Raw genomic sequence first — 22,028 nt, 5'->3', positions numbered from 1 at the left:
TCAAGATTGCCAGGAGAAATATCAATAACCTCAGATATGCAGATGACACCACCCTTGTGGCAGAAAGTGAAGAGGAACAAAAAAGCCTCTTGATGAAAGTGAAAGAGGAGAGTGAAAAAGTTGGCTTAAAGCTCAACATTCAGAAAACAAAGATCATGGCATCTGGTCCCATCACTTTATGGGAAATAGATGGGGAAAGAGTGGAAACAGTGTCAGACTTTATTTCTGGGGGCTCCAAAATCACTGCAGATGGTGACTGCAGCCATGAAATTGAAAGATGCTTACTCCTTGGAAGAAAAGTTATGACCAACCTAGATAGCATATTCAAAAGCAGAGACATTACTTTACCAACTAAGGTCCATCTAGTCAAGGCTATGGTTTTTCCCGTGGTCATGTATGGATGTGAGAGTTGGACTGTGAAGAAGGCTGAGCACTGAAGAATTGATGCTTTTGAATTGTGGTGTTTGAGAAGACTCTTGAGGGTCCCTTGGACTGCAAGAGATCCAACCAGTCCATTCTGAAGGTGATCAGCTATGGGATTTCTTTGGAAGGAATGATGCTAAAGTTGAAACTCCAGCACTTTGGCCACCTCATGTGAAGAGTTGACTTATTGGAAAAGACTCTGATGCTGGGAGGGGTTGGGGGCAGGAGGAGAAGGGGACGACAGAGGATGAGATGGCTGGATGGCATCACCAACTCGATGGACGTGAGTCTGACCAACTCTGGGAGTTGGTGATGGACAGGGAGGCCTAGCGTGCTGCGATTCATGGGGTCGCAAAGAGTCGGACACGACTGAGCGACTGAACTGAACTGAACAGGTGATAACTTCATTAGAAAATTACTTTGAAATGTTTTAAAGTTTATATTTAATATTTTCTAATTTGGTAATGAAATGCAGTTAAATATCAGTGCTATTCCTCACATAGCTTGAGAAACTACCTCATATGAAGGTAAAGCGTTGATAAAAAGCCTAATCATTTAACAAACTTCTTCCATAAGACACAGGTTCAATGCCCTGTCTAGAATTTACCGAAAGTTCACTGACTGCCCTCAGTTAGACATAAAAAAGAATCCAGATCCTTAAAATCCTTTTGCTTTTCAGCTCTTCAAAACACTCAGTAAAGAATGTATACAGTTTAGGCTCACGGTCTTCTCGTGGATTGAAGGGGTTTCTGACCACAGCTTGTGGCTGAGAAGGGCGACAGAGGCGGTGGCTCAAGAGAAACAAGGCTGCAGTGGTGGTGGGAAGATGTTGGGCAAGGACGAGCAACAGGAGCAAACTATCGCTGAGGACCTGGTCGTGACCAAATATAAGATGGGGGGCGACATTGCTAACTGGGTACTTCGGTCTTGGGGGAAGCATCCTGTTCAGGTGTGTCGGTACTGAGCCTGAGTGAGAAAGGGGATGCCATGATAATAGAAGAAACAGGGAAGATTTTCAAAAAAGAAAAAGAAATGAAGAAAGGTATTGCCTTTCCCACCAGCATTTCAGTAAATAACTGTGTATGTCACTTCTCCCCTTTGAAGAGCGACCAGGACTATATTCTCAAGGAAGGTGACTTGGTAAAAATTGACCTTGGGGTCCACGTGGATGGCTTCATCGCTAATGTGGCTCACACTTTTGTGGTTGATGTAGCTCAGGGGACCCAAGTAACAGGGCGGAAAGCAGATGTCATTAAGGCAGCTCACCTTTGTGCTGAAGCTGCCCTACGCCTGGTCAAACCTGGAAATCAGAACACACAAGTGACAGAGGCCTGGAACAAAGTTGCCCACTCATTTAATTGCACGCCAATAGAAGGTATGCTGTCACGCCAGTTGAAGCAGCATGCCACTGATGGAGAGAAAATCATTATCCAGAATCCCACAGACCAGCAGAAGAAAGACCGTGAAAAAGCGGAATTTGAGGTACATGAAGTGTATGCTGTGGATGTTCTCGTCAGCTCAGGAGAGGGCAAGGCCAAGGATGCAGGACAGAGAACCATCATTTACAAGAGAGACCCCTCTAAGCAGTATGGCCTGAAAATGAAAACTTACCATGCCTTCTTCAGTGAAGTCGAAAGGCGTTTTGATACCAGGCCCTTTAAGAGCATTTGAAGATGAGAAGAAGGCCCGCATGGGTGTGGTGGAGTGCGCCAAACATGAACTGCTACAACCATTTAATGTTCTCTGTGAGAAGGAGGGTGAATTTGTTGCCCAGTTTAAATTTACAGTTCTTATGCCCAATGGCCCCATGTGGATAACCAGTGGTCCTTTTGAGCCTGACCTTTACAAGTCCGAGATGGAGGTCCAGGATGCAGAGCTCAAGGCACTCCTCCAGATTTCTGCAAGCTGGAAAACCCAGAAAAAGAAAAAAAAAAAAAAAAGGCCTCTAAGACTGCAGAGAATGCTACCAGTGGGGAAACTTTAGAAGAGAATGAAGCTGGGGACTGAGGTGGGTCCCATCCCCCCAGTTTTCCACTCCTGCCTCATCCCCTTCCCACCACACCCCAGGCTCTGTGAAGTGCAGTTCGACTTCTCCACCCAGGACCGCGAGCAGAGCAGGGTCTCACTGTCCTCCTCCCAGTCCCCCATCCCAATCCCCTTCCAACAACAACCAGCTCCAACTGACTCTGTTCTTGGGAGGCCAGGCTTCCCAGCCACCAAAGACTACTTTAAATAGAAAAGAGAAATTGAATAATAAAATCAGGAGTCAAAAAAAAAAAAAAAAAGAATGTATACAGTTTAAAGGAAAATACTCATGGTCTAGGTTCACAACTGCAAAAGCCAACAGAAATTATATCAGGAACTCCAGGTATTCTATTCTAGCAATGTTGAAATTGAAACACCATTATTTATATGCTTATTTATAACAACTTTTTATTCATTTGAGTTATACCCAACTATTATTAAAAAAAAAAAAAAAAAACATTTCTCAACACACAATTCAAGGCCATGTAAAGTTTCTATTGTCCCTAACTGGCATCCTGTAGAGAAGATAACTATCTTACTCCATGGCAAAACAGTACCTTAGGCAGTTGGTACAATAACTCATGTCTCAAAAGTAGTCTTTGAAATATTTCACATAATCTGTTTGTCTCCACGTAGTGCACACACACACCTGTCTTCATTTGCTTAGCTGACAAAATAAAATCTTACTCAAATGATAGCATACTTCCAAATGAGATAGAAATGGGTTAACTCTTCCTTTTATAATTGAAACTTGACATCCTTAAGTGCCTAAATGGAATTATAGAAGAAAAGAAATTTCCTCTGCTTATATACAGAAGAATATTTTACTGCAGTAATTAGTCATTTTGAATTGAAGAGCATTTATGTGTGCAGTGTGGATGACCAGCATGCATTTTAATCCTATTTCCTGTATAAACAGTGATTCAGAGTCCATGACAAGGAGGCAAATTTTCTATAGTGTTACCCAAGTACACAGCATCTTGTTCACAAAATACCTTCTGTCACTTGCCCTTCTTGCAGGGATCACAGCTCATCCTTGCTTCATGAAAGCTTAGGGAATATGTTGATATAATTTCCAGTCCACTGGCTGGAGTTTACCATTTTTAATTGCATCAGAGTACTTAGACTTAACATTTTTAAGATTTATTAATACCTTCTGCTTTTCTGGGCTTATTTGTCTTAGTTATTTGTGCATTTTTCTATCTGCTCCATATTTTAAGAACCAGTTTGGCTTTGCATTAAAATAAGTATCAGTTTCAATGACTGAACTTATGGCATGGAGGAGAAACAAAGATGAGGAGAAAAGAACTGTGAATACAAATATTGCTTCATTCCTAAACTTTCTTTGCATGCTTCCTAACAGCATGACTACCTCAGGGAAAGTGGTCCACTGTTTTTTCTCCATGTTTTCTCTTTGGTCATTTGCTTTATTCCTGTTACCAGTATTTTACTTTTTATTATTGTTACCAATTTTGAGCAATAAAAACAAATACTAAAGCATCATACATAACGAATATGCACATTTCACCAGTTTAGGAAATGAAAATTTCTGCTCCAGCCCATTTTTCACCTCCTTAATAAAGAACCACTTCCCTGAATTTTCATTTTATTACTCCCTTACTTCTTCCAGAGCATTTTACCACTTTTGCCACATATATTTATTCCCTGCAATGGGATACTCTTTAATTTTTAGTAATACATAAAATTATGTTTTCATTTTTAATTTTCTGCCTTATTTTTGACTGATTATTGTATTTCTGAGATTAATGCATGTTGCATTCAGCTATAATTCATTCATTTCACTGTTATACAGTATTCATTTATAGCTTCTGTTACTAATAGAAATATAGATTACTTTTTATATTTTGCTACTATACATAGAGATGCCATAAACCATGCATTGTACATGTCTCCTGGTACATGTGTGCAAGTCTTTCTCTAATGTAGTGGTTCTCATATTTTAGCTTTTATCAGTCACCTACAGGGCTTGTTAAAACATGATTGCCACACTTCAGTCTCAGTGTTTCTCACTCAGTAGGTCTGGAATGGGATGTGTATTATGGTTCTCCAGTGAAAAAGAACCAACAGGATACAAACATGGATAAATGTATATGTGTGTGTGTGCGTGTATACATATATATATAAAGAGAGAGAGAATCAGGAAAGCCAGATATAATTGACTTCAAGGCAGAAGGCCTGAGAAGTGGAAGAAGTGGTGAAGAATTCGAGGGAAGTCCTGAAGTTGGAAGACCCAAGAACCAGAAACCGCCATGTCTAAGAACAAAAGATGAATATCCCAGTTCAATAAGACTGTGAGAGAACTTGCCCTTCCTCTGCCTTTTGGTGCTATTCAGGCCTTCAATGCATACTTTTTATACTGCTTCAAATGTTCATCTTTTCCACCACATCCTCAGAAATAACATTTTATCAACTTTCTGGTCATTGATTAGCCTAGTTGAAACATAAAATTAATCATCACAGACCCTAAGATTTTGCATTTATGACAAGTTCTCAGGTGATGTGGATGCTGCAGGTTCAGGTACTAACTTTAAGAACAACTGCTATAGAATATCATAGGTAGGAACAGAATTGCTGGGTCATGGGGAAACAGCAATTTCAAATATATTATATAATGCCATACTGTATTCCAACATGTTTCTACCAATATAGACTTCCACTTGCAGTGTGTATAAATGCTTTGAATTCCCTATATATTTACCAATACCTGTTAGTTGTTAAGTTTTTAATTTTTGCTAAACAGGTGGGTATGATATTATCTCTTTGTTTTAACTTTAATTTCCCTGATTAAACAAGTTAGATTATATTTTCATATGCTTATTAGCCATACATTCTTCCTCTTAGTTCTTTTTCTCCATTTCTCCAGTGTTTTTTATTTTTTCTTTATCTTGCCAGTTTACAGAATTTCTATGGTCTCTTTATGAAGACTCTTACACAGCTATCTTGATAACTTCCAATTTTGTCTTATAAAGTTCAAGAGAAAATTATTTCTACTTTTTTCTGTTTGGCTAATGACTGAATATATGGTTGCTTATTACAGACTTGGAGAAGGAAATGGTAACCCACTCCAGCATTCTTGCCTGGAGAATCCCATGGACAGAGAAGCCTGGTAGGCTACAGTCCACAGGGTCACAAAGAGTTGGACACAACTGAGGGACTTCACTCACTTAGTACAGACTTAATGATAATAATATAATTATTTATTAAAAACCTGTCCCTGCCAAGTATTCTGTTATCTGATGATGGCTCATTCACTCTATGGCTACTCTCAAGGCAAAGCTGCAGCTCTGACTTACATCCCTATATTAACTTCTCCTTTACTCCTGCCCCACTTTTTCCCTCCCCTGCTTACACATCTGCCTCCCTACTCAACAGCCAGACTAAACTTTGCAAAGCACAAATCAGTTTATCTCCTCCCCTGTGTAAATTTCTCCAAAGTTTTCCCTTTATTACACTTAGAATAAAATCTATACTACTTACCATGGCAACAGATCTACAGGCTCCTGTTCCACTCTCAGCTTTGCCACTCTCCACTTAAGTCATCAAAGTGTGGCAACTCTTGCATTGTTGCTATTTCTCAAAAACTCTAAAAAATGTCCTCTTTCAACAATGCCCTTTTCCCAGACATTTCTCCAAAAGGCCACCCAAACTATCCTATCTAAAGTAGATCCCATGCCTCCTCTTCAAACTCATGCATTTTCTATCTCAGTCCTTTTTGTCTTCAGAGAATTCATCAAAACTTGACATTACTTTTGACACTGTAATTCTTAATCATCTATCTTTGTCCCCGACTAAAATGTATTAACCGTAGGGTAATAGGATTGTCTTGTTCATCTCAATAACCCAAGGCCTAGAAGAGCTCCTAATAACAATTATGCTCTCAAGTATTTGTTAAATAAATAAATGCATTCCTCTCACATAATCTTCATAGTACATTTAGCTATATAATCCTTGGGGCAGAGACTGGATATTATGCACCTTTATACCTTCAGAATCTTAATATATGACCTATAGTACACTGTAGCCACAAGATAAAAGTGTATCAAATGACATAAGTAGAATTTTACAGAGAAGGAAACTGAGAATCAGAGTTCTTACTTAAAGAGCCAAGAATCTGCCCATTTCCAAAGTTATTCCACTGTGTCTTGCTCCTTCTCAACTTATCACAACACACTAATGAGACACTATAATCTAAATGAATAAATGGATTCAGTTCAGTTCAGTGCAGTTGCTCAGTTGTGTCCAACTCTTTACGACCCCATGATTCACAGCACGCCAGGCCTCCCTGTCCATCACCAACTCCTGGAGTTCACTCAAACTCATGTCCATTAAGTAGGTGATGCCATCCAGCCATCTCATCCTCTGTCGTCCCCTTCTCCTCCTGCCCCCAATCCTTCCCAGCATCAGAGCCTTTTCCAATGAGTCAACTCTTCAGTTCACACCAATAATACAGACTACAACACCAGTGACACCAAAGAGCCCTGGAGATTAATTTGATTCCCCAGTTCTCTGAATTTCTGAAGGAAGGTCTTTTCCCCATCTTCTACCACTTGGAACCCCCTTAAGAGGAGAAGAGTTTGGCATTTGCTCAAATAGCCATATCCACTTATAGTATTTGGAGAGAACAGTATGATTAACAACGCTTACATTTTGTTAAGACACACTTGTTGTATGCAATGGTGATTTGTATGCAGATATTTAACTCCTTTCCCTTCCAAGTTTCCACCAAAATGACAACCACAAAAATATCTATAAAAAGTCTATATAAATGGAGTTACACACATGACAGAAATTTCAGGGACTTTCAGTTAAAAATACTTCACACAAGTCCAGATTAAGGTCATTGTTAATTCATCCATGGTTAAGGACATGCCAGTGAATAGGTTATTTAATGCAGGTATAAAAGGAATCAAGATCAAGGAGAAGCAATAATCAAAGAAGGAAAAAAAATCCCTAAAGAGACAGAATTGAAGCCTCAGATAGAGAAACATTTCAAGAGATGGGCTAAAGCTTTCATTTTGTTTGTTTGCTTTTAATTTTATTACCAGATTTGAAAATAAAGTCTTCACATATCCAAGCAGAAAAAGTAGCCCTTAAAAGAAAAGAATCTACTTCTCGTTAGAATTATCTTCCTTACGTAAAAAAAAAAAAAAAAAAAATGCTAAGAAAGAAAAGAGTGATATATTAAGAATGTGCCACTTACCTGAGGGAACATTTGTGAGAAAAAAATAAAAATAAAAACTGTAATAAAAGTGCTTGAGAATGGCAAAGAAGTAGTATAAGAAATGATGGTGAGTAATAAAATTAGTGAAACTTTACATGAGATTAAGATTTCTTTTAGAACTGTTAAAAAAAAAACTCCCAAAATTCTGGAAAGAAACAAGACTAATAAAAATAACAAAGCTATTAAAGGAGATCATCTGAAAAAACCTTGAGATGATGAAAGAAAAATGAATAAAACTGTCAAACTTTTCATCTGATCCAAAGGGAAGGACACTAGGCCAATTTGTTTTCAGAGCCATTGCTTTTCCTTACCCCAATCTGCTTTATACTGCAGGAAGAATTACTACTGCACTTCTGGCTGGAGTTAGCATATTAAAGACTATAAAGGAGGTTGGAAGGAGAGAGGAAAGGAAAAACCTCAGAAGTTTCTCCCCTACCTCTCTGTCCTGATTGGCAACTTCCATAGCAACTGCATCCCCTTCAGAGCTCCGATTCCTGCCAGACAAGTCCGTCATGGTACCAGTCCATCATGGTACACAGACAAAGGTAAAAACATGTTCTCTTTAGATAAAAGAAAAGGCAAGATACCCTATCTCTCCAAATATAATTATGTAGATAAAAATACTATGACAAATATTACATCAGAAAGTTATTTCTGTAAATACAAGAAAATCGATAATGTAAGGTACAAAAAATCAATATTATTGTAGATTGTTAGAATTTTATAGAAGCCCTCATTTCTCATTCTAAACAAGTCTTTCCCACAATAATAAAACAGAACTCCATCGCTTAAAAAATAATAAATTAATATTAAAAGTATGTTCTTTGATATATGTCTTACAAAGTTAATTTTACACTGAACAAACAATCTCTCTATTAATAACACTTGTTTTTTATCTGTTCACATTTGTTCCTAATTGTTACTATGAAAAATAATATGTAACAGTCCAATAAGCATTCTGAATTATGTATATGTGTTCGTGAGTGTACAAATCAATGCAGTTGATTTTATTTTGTATTTTCAAGAGTGGAATTGTTATTTCAAAATAGCATATTTTATATATAACATTATATTATATATTATAATATATATAAATATATATAAATATAAATATATATAATATAATTATATATTATATATAACATGTATACAATAAATAACATATTTTATATATATTTTAAAGCTTAAGAGATATTGCCAGGTCATTTTTCCAAATTGCTGACATTTTTCACCTAATCACCAGCAATAAATGAGAATATTCTTCTCTTTGCCTCCTTACCTGAAATAGACTTCACTGTACTTTTTCATTTTGCCAGTTTTATGAGTATAAACAGATATTAAGCTTTTACTTCAATTTGAATTTTCATGATTACCAAAAAAATCCCGTCTTTGTACATTGGTATTTTAGATATGCAATTTTGTGAATCATCTTTATACTCAATTTTCTATCGGGCTATTCAACTGTTTCATGATACACAAGACTTCTTTATATGTTATAGATCAGGTCTTTCCAGAGCTTTTCACTTCATGACACTCAGAAAACTACTGTATGTTATCATGATATAAACTTACTAAGAAGCTGCCAGTGACTATAGGCTGGTCCACCTGGGGATTCTTGCTCTCTCCTTGCTAAAAGATAATCTAAAAGAAATGAAACCCATACCTAGTTCAGCTTGGACCAGATATGATAACTCCTATTGATAATGTTCACTTTGATATAGTGTCTATTTTCCAAATTTATCAATTAATTATTGAGTTTGATTTTATACTATTTAAAGTGTATCTGTTTTGTGTTATGGCTTCTGGACTTCATGTTTTAAAGAAATCCCCTGAATTTTATTGTAGTTTTTAGAATTTTTTGCCCAAGACTTTTGCAAATCATATGTGATGAAATTTTAACACTATTCTTCTTGCACGTGAACATTGTGGAAGATACCAAGGCGAAAAACAGAACTACAAAATGCTTCCAAATTCTGACCAGTTATGGATTATGTACTGGCTGAAATAAAACAAACATGAAAAAATTTCCCTGAAATGTTTTCAGTTAAGCAACATCTTAATGATAATGTTCAAGAAAAGGAACGTGATGTCATCTAAAAATCCTTTTCTTGGGATTTAATCATCATCTAGGTGCAGCTGAGTCCCTACGTTAGCAAACTGATGGATTCTCTTGGTCTCAATGTTGGTATGTTAAGGAGGTATATTGGATTAAACAAGCAGGGACACTTCTTTCTATTCTAATATTCTACAATTATACTGTATTTCTCAGAGTTATATGCATAAATAGTGAGAAGAAATCAAAGGAAATATATTTTTCAGCATATTGGTGGCATTTCCTTTGGTAAAGCCAGATGAAGATAACTCCAGTGTTAGAAAATTAAGTTTATTTTTTTCTCTTTCTTTTTGAAGAAAAATCTTGATGAGAGGCTTTTAAGGAATATGTCAATTGCTTGAAGTGAGCAAGATTATGGTTTTGCCCATGGGATTTCACAATCTACAGAAATTACTGTCTCAGGGATATGTATTTTAAAAGGGGGAAGTATTTCAGAAGAAACTAATTATGGTAAACAAGGCAGCGTTTAAGGTTATTTTATCAGTTCTTTCCATGTTATGCAGTAGGGTCTTATGAGTCAAGACCAGGGTTTAAAACGAGACATCAAAGCCATACAAGTGGACTGAGAGTCGCATATGTTCTTAAGGGTTAGTGGAACTTAGGGTGATTATTTTTTTAAATAAACTGAGCTACTCTGTAACATTGACCAGAATCCCCCCTCACTTGATTTTGATAATACCCCATTAATCTTCCATCTAGTTAAAAGTCTCACTGATTTTGTTTAAAGCCCAAATTTATTATTTTCATTGCCTGACTTAGGGAAAAATGATAAATGGGACCTTATTCCTTTAAAAACATATTCCCATAGATATTAGCATCTGAACAAAATCTTGTTATAATCATAGCTGATTATATGCCTATCTTCCCCTTTCCTGTTCAGGACATGCCTATCTTTCTCTCTGAAGGATCTTTCTTAGATCTCTTGCCAAAGAACTTCATTTAAACACGGTGGCACGGATGACCTTAATGGTAAAACTCAACATATCTGCTTTTCACATTCTAATTCTTGTCTTGATCCCTTCCCTCTTTGGACTCTTTATAGCTCACTCAAATCACAGTGTTTTTTATCTGAATCTTAAAACTAGTTATACATATTGTGCATTTGGAAATTAATCACAGATTCTCCTGTTTTCATATTTACTTTCATGACAGACTTGATTTCATGTTTTGCTTTCAGATTTAGTTTTCTATTTAACTTTGCAAACTTTTCTACATACACACACACACACACACATATATATGGGCTTCCCTAGTGATTTAGTGGTAAAGAACCCGCCTGCCAATGCAGAAGATGTGGGTTTGATCCTTGGGTCAGGAAGACCCCCTGGAGAAGGAAATGGCAACCCACTCCAGTACTCTTGCCTGGGAAATCCCATGGACAGAGGAGCCTGAAGGGCTACAGTCCATGCATTCGCAAAAGAGTTAGACATGACTTAGCAACTAAAAAACAACTAGAGTAGTAAGAATAGAACTTTTGTTCCAAGCATGAAACCCTTGTCTAATCAGTTTAAATAATATTAGAACAATAGAAAAGCAAAAAGGTTCACAGGTGCAATAAATGTTCAAAGTTGGAATTTAGAAGACAGAAAGGCTCCTCCCTTTTAACTGTGGTCTTCTTTTAAGTGGCTTTAATTCTTTTTTTTTTAATTGTATTTACTTAGAAGCATTCAGAATGTCAACAAAACAGCTGCAACTTTTTTTCTTTTTCTTTTTTTGCAATTACAGAGTGGTATTCAGTTAACAGAACAACAATTATTCGTAGAAGCTGCATCAGACAACTGAAGATGAAAAAACTACCATCCCCATATATAACTAATTTGTGCTGTGCACCAACAAGAACCTGCTTTCAATTTCCATGCCAATTTACAACCCCCATACTGTACCAGGCAAGGTTAGTGGCTATTGAAAATACCACCAGGACAGGGCTATCTAAAGACACATTCAGTAGTGTGTTAACTATACAAAAAAAGACACTGTACAGTTTAAAAGCAAATCTTACCCAGCCTTACATTTCAATTTTTTTTCTTTAAAAGGAGTGAGTTGTGTACAGGGGGGTTAAATGCTTTATAGCCAAGAAAAAAAAAAAAAAACTGCGCTAGAACCAACTTATTCGTCATCATCATCATCTTCTTCCTCCTCATCCTCTTCATCTTCTTCTTCCTCCTCATCCTCTTCATCTTCCTCATCTTCCTCCTCTTCCTTCTTTTTCTTGCTTTTTTCAGCCTTGAAAACTCCCTTTTTTGCTGCATCAGGCTTCCCTTTAGCTTGATATGCAGCAATATCCTGTTCATATTTTTCCTTCAGCTTAGCAGCCTTCTTCTCATAAGGCTGCTTGTCATCCACAGCAGTGTTATTCCACATCTCTCCCAGTTTCTTTGCAACATCGCCAATGGACAGGCCAGGATGTTCACCTTTGATTTTTGGTCGATACTCAGAACAAAACAAGAAAAAGGCCGAAGGAGGCCTGTTGGGTGCATTGGGATCCTTGAACTTCTTTTTTGTTTCCCCTTTAGCAGGGATATAAGTTTTCGTTTCTCTTTCATAACGGGCCTTGTCCACCTTTGCCATGTCTTCAAATTTTCCTTTCTCTTTAGCAGACATGGTCTTCCACCTCTCTGAGCACTTCTTAGAAAACTCTGAGAAGTTGACTGAAGCATCCGGGTGCTTCTTCTTGTGCTCCTCCCGGCAAGTTTGCACAAAGAATGCATATGATGACATTTTGCCTCTCGGCCTCTTAGGATCTCCTTTGCCCATGATTATTTTTCCTCCGCGAGGCACAGAGTCGCCCAGTGCCCGTCCGGTTCTCACTTGCCCCAGCACTGTCTCTAGGGAGCTCATTGTACTGCAATCTGGCTTTAATTCTTTCCTGCTGCAAATGGCTGGGAGGTGAAGGGAACAAATAGAAGGAAAAATAGCCACTGATGGTTGCAGATTTATTTATTTATTTTAAACAATTCATCAGGGACAAAAGAGATCTTATTAAAATGAAGTTCCCTTGAAGTAGAACTCACCCTCTGAGTTTATCATTAACCTCTCTCCAAAACTTTGTTTTTTGTCCTGTACCAGTTCACCCTAAAGACTGAGGAGTATCAAAGAAAATCAGGGATTGTAACAAAGAAGGACCCATAGGACCTTCCAGGAATAGATCCCCTCACTCCATATCCTCCACTTGCCTCTTGTTTGTAGAAACTTTCCCCTAGGCCTTCCCCAAGTCCCAAAGAACAAATCATAAAAGTGAGAAAATCCAGAAACAAAAGAAAACAGTCAAGCACAACAAAATAATAGTTTAGCCACTAAACAAAGTCAAGAAACTTTAGTTCCTTCAGGGCTATAGATAATATTCTGAACCATATTCTTGAACTATTTTGCAGATACTGGAACCCTCACTGAGTGGAAGAAGTTAACTGCATGCTGACCACAAGCATATAGACTCCAGACCAGCTGCAACCAGAAGGCTGATGAAGGTGCCTCCCAATTACCTCAGTACCAACTAATCGGAAGAATGTCCATGAGCTGATCCCCCACCCACAACCTGCCTCCTTCATCCTGGCTTTAAAAACCTTCACCTGAAATCCATCAGAGAGTGCAGGTCTTTTAAGCACTAGCTGCCTAGAATGCTTGCTTGACACCCTGCCATAAAAGCTGCACTTTCCTTCACCACAACTCAGTGTAAATAGATTGGTTTTATAGCACATTGGCAAATGGATCCAAGTTTAGTTTAACAGCATTACTTCTTGCTCCATTCAGAAAAATCCATGCACAGAAGAATGACTGGTCCACCTTGGAGTACGTTCTTATCTGTAGATGGAGTACTATGGACCAGACCATTTGATGGCTCAGTGGCAGTATCCAACCTGTGAGGGGTAGGGGAGAGGAGCTCACTTGGCATGGCTGCAAAAGAAGATTTTCCAGGAAAATGTTACTGCTTTGAACAGACAAAGTAATGAGTGTTCAGCAATAATTGATAACTAACACTATGCTTTTCACACATGAAATGCTTAAAAACTACTTACTGTTATTCCACTAGGTTTATAGACAATTTTTTTTAGGTATAATCCATATGCCATGTGCTTGTGTGCGTGTATGTGTGCTAAGTCACTTCAGTTGTATAGAGCTTCCAGAAGGAACACTGTCCTGTTGAATACATGACATCGTGATTTTAGTCCAGTGAGACTTCCAACCTACAGAAATGTATATGTGTATACATTAGAAATGTATACATATATACTGCTGCTGCTGCCAAGTCACTTCAGTAGTGTCCGACTCTGTGCGACCCCATGGACGGCAGCCCACCAGGATCCCCCATCCTTGGGATTGTCCAGGCAAGAACACTGGAGTGGGTTGCCATTTCCTTCTCCAATGCATGCAAGTGAAAAGTGAAAGTGAAGTCACTCAGTCGTGTCCAACTTTTCGCGACCCCATGGACTGCAGCCTGCCAGGCTCCTCCATCCATGGGATTTTCCAGGCAAGAGTACTGGAGTGGGTTGCCATTGCCTTCTCCGATACATATACAGTTATGTATAAATATATATATGTATATATACACATGTATATACATGTATGCATGTATAATACATTATACCTATGTATACATTTAAATACATACATGTCTGCATACAATTATACATATATGCATATTTTTATATGAATATATGTATACATAACTGTATACATTTATACATTGATTTATATAATAGGAAACCCAAACTGATTTAATCTCTGAGATTCTACTTTCTTATCTTTAAACTGTACATAATAATGCCTATAAAAATAAAAATATTTTACAGGTCATATATTTGAATATCCCATGAAATGATTCCATAAAATATAACATTTTTTAAAAATTGTGTACAACTGAGCTTTCTACCATCCTTAAATAATGAATCCTTTGAGATAATTCGGTTTTCTGATAATTGGGAATTAAGCGCCATTTGTTTTAATTCTAAATGTTTTATAAAGAATCATCTTGAATTGTATTATATACATTTCAGTTTTCTTACAGTATGTGCATCTGTGCTAAGTTGCTTCAATTGTGTCTGGTTCTTTGCAATCCTATGGACTGTATCCTGCCAGGATCCTCTCCTCTGTCTATGGGATCTTCCAGGCAAGAATACTGGAGTGGTTTGACATACCCTCCTCCATGGGATCTTTCTGACTCAGGCATCAAACCTTGTCTCTTACATCTCCTGTATTGGCAGACAGGTTCTTTACCATTGGTACCACCTGGAAATACCCTTCTTCAGTTCACTTCAGTTCAGTCACTCAGTCGTGTCCGACTCTTTGCAACCCCATAAATCACAGCACGCCAGGCCTCCCTGTCCATCACCATCCCCCAGAGTTCACTCAGACTCACGTCCATTGAGTCTGTGATGCCATCCAGTCATCTCATCCTCTGTCATCCCCTTCTCCTCCTGCCCCCAATCCCTCCCAGCATCACAGTCTTTTCCAATGAGTCAACTCTTCACATGAGGTGGCCAAAGTACTGGAGCTTCAGCTTCAGCATCATTCCTTCCAAAGAAATCCCAACGTTGATCTCCTTCAGAATGGACTGGTTGGATCTCCTTGCAGTCCAAGGGACTCTCAAGAGTCTTCTCAAACACAACAGTTCAAAAGTATCAATTCTTTGGCGCTCAGCCTTCTTCACAATCCAACTCTCACGTCCATACATGCTCACAGGAAAAACCATAGCCTTGACTAGATGGACCTTAGTTGGTAAAGTAATGTCTCTGCTTTTGAATATGCTATCTAGGTTGGTCATCACTTTTCTTCCAAGGAGTAAGCGTCTCTTAATTTCATGGCTGCAGTCACCATCTGCAGTGATTTTGGAGCCCCAAAAAACAAAGTCTGACACTGTTTCCACTGTTTCCCCATCTATTTCCCATGAAGTGATGGGACTGGATGCCATGATCTTCATTTTCTGAATGTTGAGCTTTAAGGCAACATTTTCACTCTCCTCTTTCACTTTCATCAAGAGGCTTTTTAGCTCCTCATCACTTTCTGCTATAAGGGTGGTGTCATCTGCATATCTGAGGTTATTGATATTTTTCCCAGCAATCTTGATTCCAGCTTGTGTTTCTTCCAGTCCAGCGTTTCTCATGATGTACTCTGCATATAAGTTAAATAAGCAGGGTGACAATATACAGCCTTGATGTCCTCCTTTTCCTATTTGGAACAAGTCTGTTGTTCCATGTCCAGTTCTAACTGTTGCTTCCTGACCTCCATACAGATTTATCAAGAGGCAGGTTAGGTGGCCTGGTATTCCCATACAAGACCTTTTAGAAGTAACACCCAAAAAAGATGTCCTTTTCATTATAGGGGACTGAAATGCAAAAGTAGGAAGTCAAGAAACACCTAGAGTAACAGGCAAATTTGGCCTTGGAATATGGAATGGAGCAGGGCAAAAACTAATAGAGTTTTGCCAAGAAAATGCACTGGTCATAGCAAACACCCTCTTCCAACAACACAAGAGAAGACTCTACACATGGACATCACCAGATGGTCAACACCGAAATCAGATTGATTATATTCTTTGCAGCCAAAGATGGGGAAGCTCTATAAGGTCAACAAAAACAAGACTAGGAGCTAACTGTGCCTCAGATCATGAACTCCTTATTACCAAATTCAGACTCAAATTGAATAAAGTAGGGAAAATCAAATCCCTTATAATTACACAGTGGAAGTGAGAAATAGATTTAAGGGTCTAGATCTGATAGATAGAGTACATGATGAACTATGGAATGAAGTTCGTGACATTGTACAGGACACAGGGCTCAAGATCATCCCCATGGAAAAGAAATGAAAAAAAGCAAAATGGCTGTCTGGGGAGGCCTTACAAATAGCTGTGAAAAGAAGAGAAGCGAAAAGCAAAGGAGAAAAGGAAAGATATAAGCATCTGAATGCAGAGTTCCAAAGAATAGCAAGAAGAGATAAGAAAGCCTTCTTCAGCAATCAATGCAAAGAAATAGAGGAAAACAACAGAATGGGAAAGACTAGAGATCTCTTCAAGAAAATTAGAGATACCAAGGGAACATTTCATGCAAAGATGGGCTCGATAAAGGACAGAAATTGTCTGGACCTAACAGAAGCAGAAGTTATTTAAGAAGAGGTGGCAAGAATACACGGAAGAACTGTACAAAAAAGATCATCATGACCCAGATAATCATGATGATGTGATCACTAATCTAGAGCCAGACATCTTGGAATGTGAAGTCAAGTGGGCCTTAGAAAGCATCACTACGAACAAAGCTAGTGGAGGTGATGGAATTCCAGTTGAGGTGTTTCAAATCCTGAAAGATGATGCTGTGAAAGTGCTGCACTCAATATGCCAGCAAATTTGGAAAACTCAGCAGTTTTCCAAATGACTGGAAAAGGTCAGTTTTCATTCCAATTCCAAAGAAAGGCAATGCCAAAGAATGCTCAAACTACTGCACAATTGCATTCATCTCACATGCTAGTAAAGTAATGCTCAAAATTCTCCAAGGCAGGCTTCAGCAATACGTGAACCGTGAACTCCCTGATGTTCAAGCTGGTTTTTGAAAAGGCAGAGGAACCCGAGATCAAATTGCCAACATCTGATGGATCATGGAAAAAGCAAGAGAGTTCCAGAAAAACATCTATTTCTGCTTTATTGACTATGCCAAAGCCTTTGACTGTGTGGATCACAATAAACTGTGGAAAATTCTGAAAGTGATGGTAATACCAGACCACCTAATCCGCTTCTTAGAGTATATCAAATATAAGTTAAATTTTTTTAGTGACCTGTTGTTGTGTTCAGTCACTAAGTCATATTTGACTTTTTGTGACCCCATAAACTGCAGCACACCAGGATTCCCTGTCCTTCACTATCTCTTGAAGTTACTCAAATTAATGTCTGCTTACTCAGTGATGCTATGTAACCACCTAACCCTCTGCCATTCTTGTCTCCTTTTGCCTTGAATTTTCCCAGCATCAGGATCTTTTACAATAGATCTAAATGACCAATAAACCTTCACATCAGGTGGCCAAAGCATTGGAGCTTCAGCTTCAGCATCAGTCCTTCCAATAAATATTCAGGATTGATTTCCTTTAGGATTGACTTGTTTGATCTCCTTGCTGTCCAAGGGACTCTCAAGAGTCTTCTCTAGTACCACAATTCAAAAGCATGAGTTATTTGATGCTCAGCCTTCTTTATGGTCCAACTCTCACATCCGTACATGACTACTGGAAAAACCATAGCTTTGATTATACGGACCTTTGTCAGCTAAAGTGATATCTCTGCTTTTTACTATGCTGTCTATGTTTGCCATAGCTTTTCTTCTAAAGAGCAAGCATTTTTAAATTTCATGTCTACAGTCACCATCTGCAGTGATTTTGGAGCCCAAGAAAATAAAATCTGTCACTGCTTGTACTTTTTCCCCTTCTATCTGCCATGAAGTGGGGGTTGTCATGGGCTTCCCAGGTGACAGTAGTGATAAAGAGCCTGCCAGCCAATGCAGGAGACATAAGAGATGAGGGTTTGATCCCTGGGTCTGGAAGATCCCCTCGAGGAGGGCTTGCCAACCCACCCCAGTATTCTTGCCTGGAGAATCCCCATGGACAGAGGAGCCTGGTGGATTAAGGTCCATAGGGTTGCAAAGAGTTGGACACAACTGAAGTGACTTAGCATGCAGGAGGGCTGTTATATTGCATACCCAGTATTACACACTTGGCTTTAATACTGTTTACTGTCACAGTCTAGAAGTTCCATACACATATTTTCTCCTATACAACATAAGCCCAAGGTTTCTGTGCTTTTCAAAGTTTTCATGTCTAATTTTTTAGATTTTCTGACCCCCACCTTTCTGTGAGATTGTAGTTGTCAAATGTTAGTAGCTGTAGTGTGTCTACTTCTAACAATAGTAACTAGCAATTACTTAGAGCTTACTCTTTGCCAAGCATTACCTAAGTATTTTATAATATTACCTCATGGAATGTTTACAACCAATCTATGACATGGGCGCCATTTCACAGATGAAGTAAGAGAAGCACAGAGAAATGGGAGCTCTTGACCATTACGCCCTGTGGCTACCTCCCTTCCAATTGACCTTTTAAAGTTTCTGTGGGTTTAAAAATCAAATGAATAGGCTCTGGGTTCATCCACCTCACTGGAGCCAACTCAAATCCATTCTTTTTTACAGCTAAGTAATATTCCATTGTATATATATATATTTAAGCACATATATATGGAATCTAGAAAATAGTACTGATGAACCTATTTGTAGGAAAAGAATGAAGATGCAGGTATAGAGAACAGGCTTTTGGACACGGTGGGGGAAGGGAAGAATGGGGTGAATGGAGATAGTAGCACTGACATATATGTGTGAAAAAAATCAACATATATGTGTTAAAAAATGACACATAAGTATAAAATAAAATCTATGCATAAAATAGATAGCTGGTGAGAAGCTGCTATATAACACAGGGAGCCCAGCCTGGCAGTCTTTGATGACCTAGAGGGGAGAGATGGGGGAGGGAAGAGAGGCTTAAGAGAGAGGTGATATATGTGTTATTATGGCTGACTGACATCCTGGAATGTGAAGTCATGTGGGCCTTGGAAAGCATCGCTACAAACAAAGCTAGTGGAGGTGATGGAAGTCCAGTTGAGCTCTTTCAAATTCTGAAAGATGATGCTGTGAAAGTGCTGCACTCAATATGCCAGCAAATCTGGAAAACTCAGCAGTGGCCACAGGACTGGAAAAGGTCAGTTTTCATTCCAATCCCAAAGAAAGGCAATGCCAAAGAATGCTCAAACTACCACACAGTTGCACTCATCTCACATGCTAGTAAAGTAATGCTCAAAATTCTCCAAGCCAGGCTTCAGCAATATGTGAACCATGAACATCCTGATGTTCAAGCTGGTTTGAGAAAAGGCAAAGGAACCAGATATCAAATTGCCAACATCTGCTGGATCATGAAAGAAGCAAGAGAGTTCCAGAAAAATATCTATTGCCGCTTTATTGACTATGTCAAAGCCTTTGACTGTGTGGATAAGAAACTGTGGAAAATTCTGAAAGAGATGGGAATACCAGACCACCAGACCTGCCTCTTGAGAAATCTGTATGTAGGTCAGGAAGCAACAGTTAGAACTGGACATGGAACAACAGACTGGTTCCAAATAGGAAAAGGAGGATGTCAAGGTTGTATATTGTCACCCTGCTTATTTAACTTATATGCAGAGTACATCATGAGAAACACTGGACTGGAAGAAACACAAGCTGGAATCAAGATTGCCAGGAGAAATATCAATAACCTCAGATTTGCAGATGACACCTCCCTTATAGGAGAAAGTGAAGAGGAACTAAAAAGCCTCTTGATGAAAGTGAAAGAGGAGAGTGAAAAAGTTGGCTTAAAGCTCAACATTCAGAAAATGAAGATCATGGCATCCGGTCCCATCACTTCATGGGAAATAGATGGGGAAACTGGAAACAGTGTCAGACTTTATTTTTTGGGGCTCCAAAATCACTGCAGATGGTGACTGCAGCCATGAAATTAAAAGACGCTTACTCCTTGGAAGAAAAGTTATGACCAACCTAGATAGTATATTCAAAAGCAGAGACATTACTTTGCCGACTAAGGTCCGTTTAGTCAAGGCTATGGTTTTCCTTTTGGTCATGTATGGATGTGAGAGTTGGACTGTGAAGAAGGCTGAGTGCCGAAAAATTGATGCTTTTGAACTGTGGTGTTTGAGAAGACTCTTGAGAGTCCCTTGGACTGCAAGAGATCCAACCAGTCCATTCTGAAGGAGATCAGCCCTGGGATTTCTTTGGAAGGAATGATGCTAAAGCTGAATCTCCAGTACTTTGGACACCTCGTGTGAAGAGTTGACTCATTGGAAAAGACTGTGATGCTGGGAGGGATTGGGGGCAGGAGGAGAAGGGGACGACAGAGGATGAGATGGCTGGATGGCATCAGTGACGCGATGGATGTGAGTCTGAGTGAACTCCGGGAGTTGGTGCTGGACAGGGAGGCCTGGCGTGCTGCGATTCATGGGGTCGCAAAGAGTTGGACACGACTGAGCCACTGAACTGAACTGAACTGACAGCAGAAATCGACACAGTATTGTCAAGCAATTTTCCTCCAATTAAAAAAATGAATTTAAAAAAGCAAATGAAAAAATGAGAGAAAAATTCATGTTAAATATGCAGTTAAGTAAGGAACAAGATTTGGGAGATTTTCTGTGAATGATGTTGTATACCTAGGGAGTTCCTCTTTCAGTATCCTATCATTTTGCCTTTTCATACTGTTCATGGGGTTCCCAAGGCAAGAATACTGAAGTAGTTTGCCATTCCCTTCTCCAGTGGACCACATTCTGTCAGACCTCTCCACCATGACCCACCCGTCTTGGGTGGGCCCACACCAAAGAGAGGAGATACCCCTCGTCCAAGGTAAAGAGCAGCACCTGTGCTTTGCTGGAGCAGCCCTGAAGAAATACCCCACATCCAAGGTGAGAGAAACCCAAGTAAGATGGTAGGTATTTCAAGAGGTCATCAGAGGGCAGACACACTGAAACAATAATCAGAAAAAAACAGTCAATCTAATCACACAGATCACAGCCTTGTCTAACTCAATGAAACTAATCAGAAATAGTGTTCTGCAAAAACTTTTAAAAATTTTATTTATTCAGAAAGAAAGACTAGTTCATAATATTTGCAGGTGTTAAATTTTAGGTGTATAAAATATTCTCTCTAGATTGAAGATGCAGAAGAAAAACTCTGGCTTAACAGTCACAAGACATATTACCATCATGATTTTTCCAAGAAGGAAAGACACAGACTATCACACTTTAAGATGATCTTAAGTTTGTACCATGATGGTATAATAGCTAGGCACGCCATTCAACATGCTGCTGCCAGATAAGTGGCCCAACATGCTTACAAAGATCACTAGAGAAGTCTGGCCACATATTTGATCTATTTATTCAGTAAGACTAAATTTCTTTAAAATGTTTAAGGATAGAGTGAATAACCACTCTAACTCCAGTAGAGATTTGGGTAGACCAAGTATGACTCATTATGATTCACATGTCACCATTACAAAGAGTAGCTATAACAAATTTCTATATAACCAGAATTTTTTCAATGTTGATATAAACACATACAGGCATACTATATAAGCAAACTTGCAAACTTTTTAGTACACACAAATATCTTCATGCAGATATAGCTATCCATATGTATTTGTCCTCACTGTTGTGTAGAAATTTGCTTT

The 22,028-nt window shown here is 38.6% G+C and overlaps 2 pseudogenes across 1 annotated transcript; one reads left to right on the top strand and one right to left on the bottom strand.

Moving 5' to 3' along the window:
- Positions 1,250-2,487, top strand: LOC102174700 (annotated as a pseudogene).
- Positions 11,512-12,651, bottom strand: LOC102174436 (annotated as a pseudogene). The gene has a single exon (XR_001295951.2). The product of XR_001295951.2 is annotated as a high mobility group protein B1 pseudogene (transcript).

Source organism: Capra hircus, chromosome 1, assembly GCF_001704415.2.
Source record: "Capra hircus breed San Clemente chromosome 1, ASM170441v1, whole genome shotgun sequence".
NCBI lineage: Eukaryota > Metazoa > Chordata > Mammalia > Artiodactyla > Bovidae > Capra > Capra hircus.
The sequence above is the reverse complement of the archived record's forward strand: the minus strand, read 5'-3'. Positions and strand labels throughout refer to the sequence as shown.